The sequence below is a fragment of the Mus caroli genome, chromosome 4 (genome assembly GCF_900094665.2).
Source record: "Mus caroli chromosome 4, CAROLI_EIJ_v1.1, whole genome shotgun sequence".
Taxonomy (NCBI): domain Eukaryota; kingdom Metazoa; phylum Chordata; class Mammalia; order Rodentia; family Muridae; genus Mus; species Mus caroli.
This window is the reverse complement of record NC_034573.1, coordinates 128832760-128839140: the sequence shown is the minus strand read 5'-3', so window position 1 is coordinate 128839140 and position 6381 is coordinate 128832760. Positions and strand designations below refer to the sequence as shown.

The 6381-nt window shown below is 46.7% G+C and overlaps 1 pseudogene; it reads right to left on the bottom strand.

Moving 5' to 3' along the window:
* Positions 1-5045: 5045 nt before the first annotated feature.
* On the bottom strand, positions 5046-5682 carry LOC110293693 (annotated as a pseudogene).
* Between the last annotated feature and the right edge of the window lie 699 nt (positions 5683-6381).

Genomic DNA, 6381 nt, shown 5'->3' with positions numbered 1-6381 from the left:
AGAGGGTATAGGGGACTTTCAGGATAGCATTTGAAATGTAAAAGAAGAAAATATCTAATAAAAAATTGAAAAAAAAGTTGTAGGGTGTGCATGCACACACACACACAAACACATGCTTGCATGCACACATGCACACACACACACATGCCTGTGCTCACACTTGCTCACACATGCATAGGCATTTGGAGGCTAAGAAGTTGACTTTGGGTGTTACCCTCAATTGCTCTCCACCTTCTCTCCCCCCCACCCCCGAGACAGGGTTTTTCAGTATAGTCCTGGCTATCCTGGAACTCACTCTGTAGACCAGGCTGGCCTCGAATTCAGAAATCTGCCTGCCTCTGCCTCCCAAGTACTGGGATTAAAGGCCTGAGCCACCACTACCCGGCACTCTCCACCTTCTTTTTGAGTCTCTCTCTGAACCTGGAGCTCACTTCTTCAGCGAGGCTGGCCAATCAATCACAGGGATTCTCCTAACTCTGTGTCCGCAGAGCCGGGATTACAGCTGCAGGCTACCACGCTCAGCTTCTACATGGATTCTGGGGACTGATTTTAAGTTTTCATGCTTACATAGCACTTTACTGACAGCCACTTCCCTCCGGCCCGTCTCCCACTCATTCAGCTGGCTTCATAGATTGGACTCTTTCTGGATCCTTCTCTGCTAGGTTGGAGTCCCACCTCAAATCTTTGCATCTTTGTTATGGAACTTTTATAGAAACTAGGTCACAACTGTCAAGTTTTACGTCTAACCCATGAGCCCCGCATGACCCAGGACCAAGTCTGGCTGGATCTCCCAGCGCACATCTGGATCCTGCAGCAAACCCAAGCACTAGAGTGGATGCTTCGGAATGCGGATCGTGAGGAGCATGCTTTGTAGAGCTGACCCAGAATGCGGGTTCCCTTGTCCTCTGATGGCCTACGCTTCCTAGGTTCCAGGAAGCCCTCGGGAACATCACATCTCTCAGGAGGATGCCCAGAACCAATAACCTCTTGTGACTTTCTATTTTGTCGTCTTGACATTTTTCCAAATCAAATTCCTCAAATCCAGGTTTAAAAATAGCCAAGAAATGTAATCTTCTCCACCAGAGAGCTTGGCAAAAAACAGGCTCTCAACAAAGACCGTGAGCGACTCTTACGTTCAGGCCTCTCAGCTCAGCTCAGTTCAGGATAGGGAGGAGCAGGGAGGAAGGACTCCCGGTCACTGAGGACAAGGGCATGGAGGCTGGGGCACCAGCCCAGACGGGATGGGAGGCCCTCGTGGATTTTCAGGCACACGCCCTAGTAGGAAGACAGCTGCTGGGGACTGCCGAGGAACCAAAGAACCGTTTGCCTTGGAGTCGTGGCTTGCTGGTCTCCAGCCCCACACTGGGCAAGAGATCAAAGCTGCCCTGAAGAACTGTCTCCTTAGTAATCCAAAATTCTAGCTCCTTCCCTGGGGAAGCATTGCCTGTGTCCCGGGCTGTCCTTCCCCATCCTGACTCTGGAAGCCGGCTGGTGTAATAAGAGGACTACTTTAGCTGAAGACCCACCTCAAACACCCTCTCCCAACTGCTTTTTTCTACATGGTCCATTTTTCAAAACTGCGATCTTTTTTCTCTAATGCCCATTTGTGGGTAAGGTGGGAAAAAAGGAGTGTTGGAAGGAAAGACATTCAGGTCCAGGAAAGGCCCCCAAATCGACCGCTTTGTGTTCTGTCCTCTGCGTAAGCATCCTTGTCCGGCAGTGGGGTTTTCCTGCCTCTGATGGCGCGCCTCCCTGTTAAAACACTGTGCCCTGCTTTTTCCTTTCCCTGCCCCTGGGTAAATTATTCCAGTGAACTTCTTTCCACCTCAGAGGGGAAATAGTGGGCAGGAAAAAGTGGTCTTGCGGTTGGTGGCCCCTGGCTCCGTGTGCTAATTGGACATTGTTTTTTTTTTTTTTTTTTTTTCAGAACAGGTCAAGGGAGAGGACAGAGCTCCACCCTCCAAAGGGAGTTCCAGGGACCCAGCGCCAAGAAGAGGAAGACACTTCGTCCAGACCAACCTGGGATGGTTCTCAACCCTCCTAATGCTGTGTGACCCTTCATACAGTTCCTCAGGTTGTGCTGAGCCCTAACCAACCGGAAAATTATTTTCGTTGCTACTTCATAGCTGAAAATTTTGCTACTATTATGAATCGTAATATAAATATTTGTGGATATAGAGAGGGTTGCTGAAGGGGGGGGGGCTACCCACAAGTTGAGAACCATTGATCTAGCTAATTTGCATTATGAAACACCCACAGGATAGCTACCAAGCCCTTTTCCATGCAGTTCGCTTCATTCTCAAACTCCAGTGAGATACACAAAGTGACCTCCCTCCTACAGATAGCTCAGAGAGGTACAGTGAGGAGCCCCAGGCAGCACAGCAGTGAACGGCAGATCTGGGACCTGATTTGGGGTTCTGCTCATTAAAACATTTGTATGTTGTGGGTGGGGGTGGTGGATGGTGGATGTTAAGAGAGCTGACTCTTTTACCGGAGGAGCAAGGTTTGGCCCCCAGCATTCACACGGTAGCTCACAACCACATGTAATTCCAGTTCCAGGGGATCTGACACCCTCTTCTGACCTTTAAGAGCACCAGGCATGGACAAAGTGCACAGACACACATGCAGGCAAAACACCCAGACACATAAAACAAAATAAATAGTTCTAAAAACACTTTTGTGTGTATGTATGCCTCTGAACCCAGAGTTCCTCTGTTTGTTCAAGTTTAATGAGCTTTCCCGGGGGTATCTCCAGTCTCCCAAGAGCTGGGGTTGTAATAAGCCACTACACCTACGGGTCATTACAGAGGGTATGGCACCATGCTCTGGCCTGTACATCTGCTTTCTTATTTTATTTTGTTTTTTATTTTCTTAATACTTATTTTTTGTTTGTTTGTTTGAGACAGGGTCTCACACTATGTTGCCCTGGCTGTCCTGGAACTCACTCTGTAGACCAGTCTGGCCTTGAACTCACAGAGATCTATCTGCTTCTGCCTGCTGAGTGCTGGGATTAAAGGTGCGTGCCAAATGCCTGGCCGGACCCTTTCTGGTTTTTGCTTTACCAAGGTGCTTTACCAAGCATCTTTTCTGTGTCACCACTTGTTTTTGGTGCCAGGAACATAGGGAACTAATTCTTAAAAGTTGTCCTTGGACTCCCGCATGGGTACCATGTTCCAAAGGTGTGTATGCACATAGGGGGATAAATGTAGAAAGGAAAGATTCACTACAGATCATATATCGACATAACCAGAGGTCTCACAAGGTACAGGTAAAGGATATATCGGAGCAGTGGGAAGGACTCAGGAGGGCTAGAAAAAGCAACATTATATCGGGGTAGGAGGTGTAGAGGGATGACATAGGCAGGAAAACTTCAAAGAGATCTGAGAGGCAGGAATGCTTGTGTGGGAGTGGGGGTGGGGGGGACAGTGAGGGGGTGGGGGAGTTGGGGGGTGGGGGGGGGAGATTCTCATTGTCAAAAGGAACAGAGACTGTAATGAAAAGGCCCAAAGGTAGGGGCTTGCCTGGTTCATCTGTGAACAGGGAGGTCAGTGTGCTGGCAGCCTAACAGGTAGAGGCTATGCGTAGGTAAAGGCCACTCTGCTCATGGGTGAGAATGGAGTTCAAGGGAGAAGGTGATGGATGGTAAGTCCATTGGGGTCCAGGTCAGTGGGTCAGATGTGGGGGTCATTGTAGCACTGGATTCCTGATAGGTTGGCAAGACCTAAGAATCTATGGAGTCTCATGGTTTCTGTGGATAGCTAGAAAAGGAAGCCAGCATTTGCTGAGCAGAGGTGGGGGGGGGGCAGGTCTGGGGCTGTAGGGAAGAGCAAGAATTTGGCTCAGGGAGTAGTGAATCTGTGATATGCAATTGCTCTTTGCCCTGGGCCCTGGTAACCCAAATAAGAGATGCACAAATCCATTTTAAAAGTGATTAACTTCTTAACAGCATTAACTATTTCCTTCTGATGCAAAGCTCAACAGCAAAATGCTCTTGATAGGAAAATGACCCACTACCATCGTTCACCAATGAAAACCTCCAATATATTGCCAAGTAACGGTACACACCTTTAATCCCAGCACTCCAGAAGCAGAGGCAAGTGGATCTCTGAGTTCGAGGCTAGTCTGGTCTGCAGAGTGAGTTCCAGGACAGCCAGGGCTGCCCAGAGAAATCTTGTCTCAAAAAAAAAAAAAACGAGCAAAATTATAAAAATAAATTTCATTATTATTGCATTTATATGGGTTTTTTGCCTGCATGTATGGCCATGTACCATATTGCAGTACCGATGGAGGCCAGAAGAGGGCGTCAGATACCATAGAATTGGAGTTAAAGATAGTTGTACGTGTCCATGAGGGTGCTGGGAACCAAATCTGGGCCCTCGTGAAGAGCAGGCATTGATCTTAGTCATTAAGCAATGTCTCTAGACTCCTGACCTTTTTTTCCTTTTTTCTTTTTTCCTTTTCTTTCTTTCTTTCCTTTCCTTTCCTTTCTTTTCTTTTTTTTTTTTTTTGTGGATTCTAGGTTTCAAACTCAGGTCCTTATGCTTGAACAGTTAACATTCTTGCCAATTAAACTATCTCCCTGATTACATTTTTTTGGACAGTAATAATCACTTTTTTTTCCTTCCTGGGTAATCATATATTGTTTGTATCTAAAATCATTTTTCTGAGAAAAGCTTTTACTAGTGTGATGGCTATTCTTGGATGTCAATTTGACTACATCTTATTTGTTTGTTTGTTTACTTGTTTGAGACAGGATTTCTCTTTGCCCTGGAACTCACTCTGCAGACCAGGCTGGTCTTGAACTCAGAAATCTGCTTGCCTCTGCCTCCCAAGTGCTGGGATTAAAGGTGTGCGCCACCACTGCCCAGTGGGACTTTTTTCTTAATTAAATCATTGAAGTGGAAAGAGCCTTTCTCTGTTACTTTGTTTGGGCACCATCAGTTTATTATAAAAGGGAGCCGGAGCCACGGAACTTATTTCCATAATGAAATAGTTCAGAACATCAGGAGAATGGCAGCTTCATGTAATGCCATTTCCACAGCGATTCAGTCCACATACTTTCCAAGAATGTCACCATCTCTAAATTAGAAATGATTTTTGTCATCTAGACCAACTTTGGTGCCTCCATGTTCTGGGTGAAGAACTTTGTGTGATGGTTTGCATATGGTTGGCCCAGGGAGTGGCACTGTTAGAAGTCGTGGCCCTGTGGAAGTAGGTGTGTCACTATGGGTGTGGGTTTAAGACCTTCATCCTAGCTGCCTAGAAGCCAGTCTTCTGCTAGCAGCCTTCAGATGAAGACATAGAACTCTCAGCTCCTCCTGCACCATGCCTGACTGGATGCTGCCATGCTCCCACCTTGATGATAATGGACTGAACCTCTGAACCTGCAAGCCAGCCCCAATTAAACGTTGTCCTTATAAGAGTTGCCTTGGACATGGTGTCTGTTCTCAGCAGTAAAACCCTAAGACACTTTGTCTCCGGCTTCCACACTGGCCAGTTGACTTTCCTCGCCCTTCCCTTTGACTCCTGGTCTCACAACCATTACTGTAGCTTCCAATATTTTCCTTGAGATTTTTCTGGAAGCATAATGTCACTTTTGGTTACAGTTTCGACAGTAATCCTTTCAACTGACACTCTGTCCAAGAGTGGAAGAAACTTACTGTGAAGAGAGTGGGAAGACATAATTTTATGTGGGTCTTTAGAGGTGGGGAGATCCACCCTTCTGCTGGAACCCGATATAAAGGACACAGAAGAAGAAGGCTCTGTCTCTGCCTGCTTGCCCTTGTTCTCCATGGCAGGTCTATCTCTTCACTGGCCTTAGAGCCTACTTCTTTGAGATTCCAGCATAGAGTGAAGACCAGCTGAGACATCTAGCCTTGTGGACTGAACTACTACTGGATTCTTGGACTTTCCTTTGCTAGACAGCCATTGTTAGACTAGCTGGATAACAGCCTATAACCCACTCTCATAAACTCCCTTCTCTTCTTTCTATATTTATTGTTGTCTTTTATAAAAAGAAAGAGAGGAAGGGGTATGTTTGGTGGAGTCACGGGATGGTGTAGGGGAAGGGAGTGCCTCTGCGGGCCCATGCTGAAGCATCCCTTCCTCCAGAGGGACCAGCCCTATGATGGTATAGAATAGAATAGAGTTTATTCAGGGCATGGGGAGGGGAGTTGAGAGAAAGGTAGAGAGAAGAGGGATAGTGCACAACTTTAATCCCAATACTCAGGAGGCAGAGGCAGGCAGATCTCCATGAGTTTAAGGACAGCCTGGTCTACAGAGTTAGTTCCACAGAGAAACCCTGTGTCAAAAAGAAGAAGAAGAAGAAGAAGAAGAAGAAGAAGAAGAAGAAGAAGAAGAAGAAGAAGAAGAAGAAGAAGA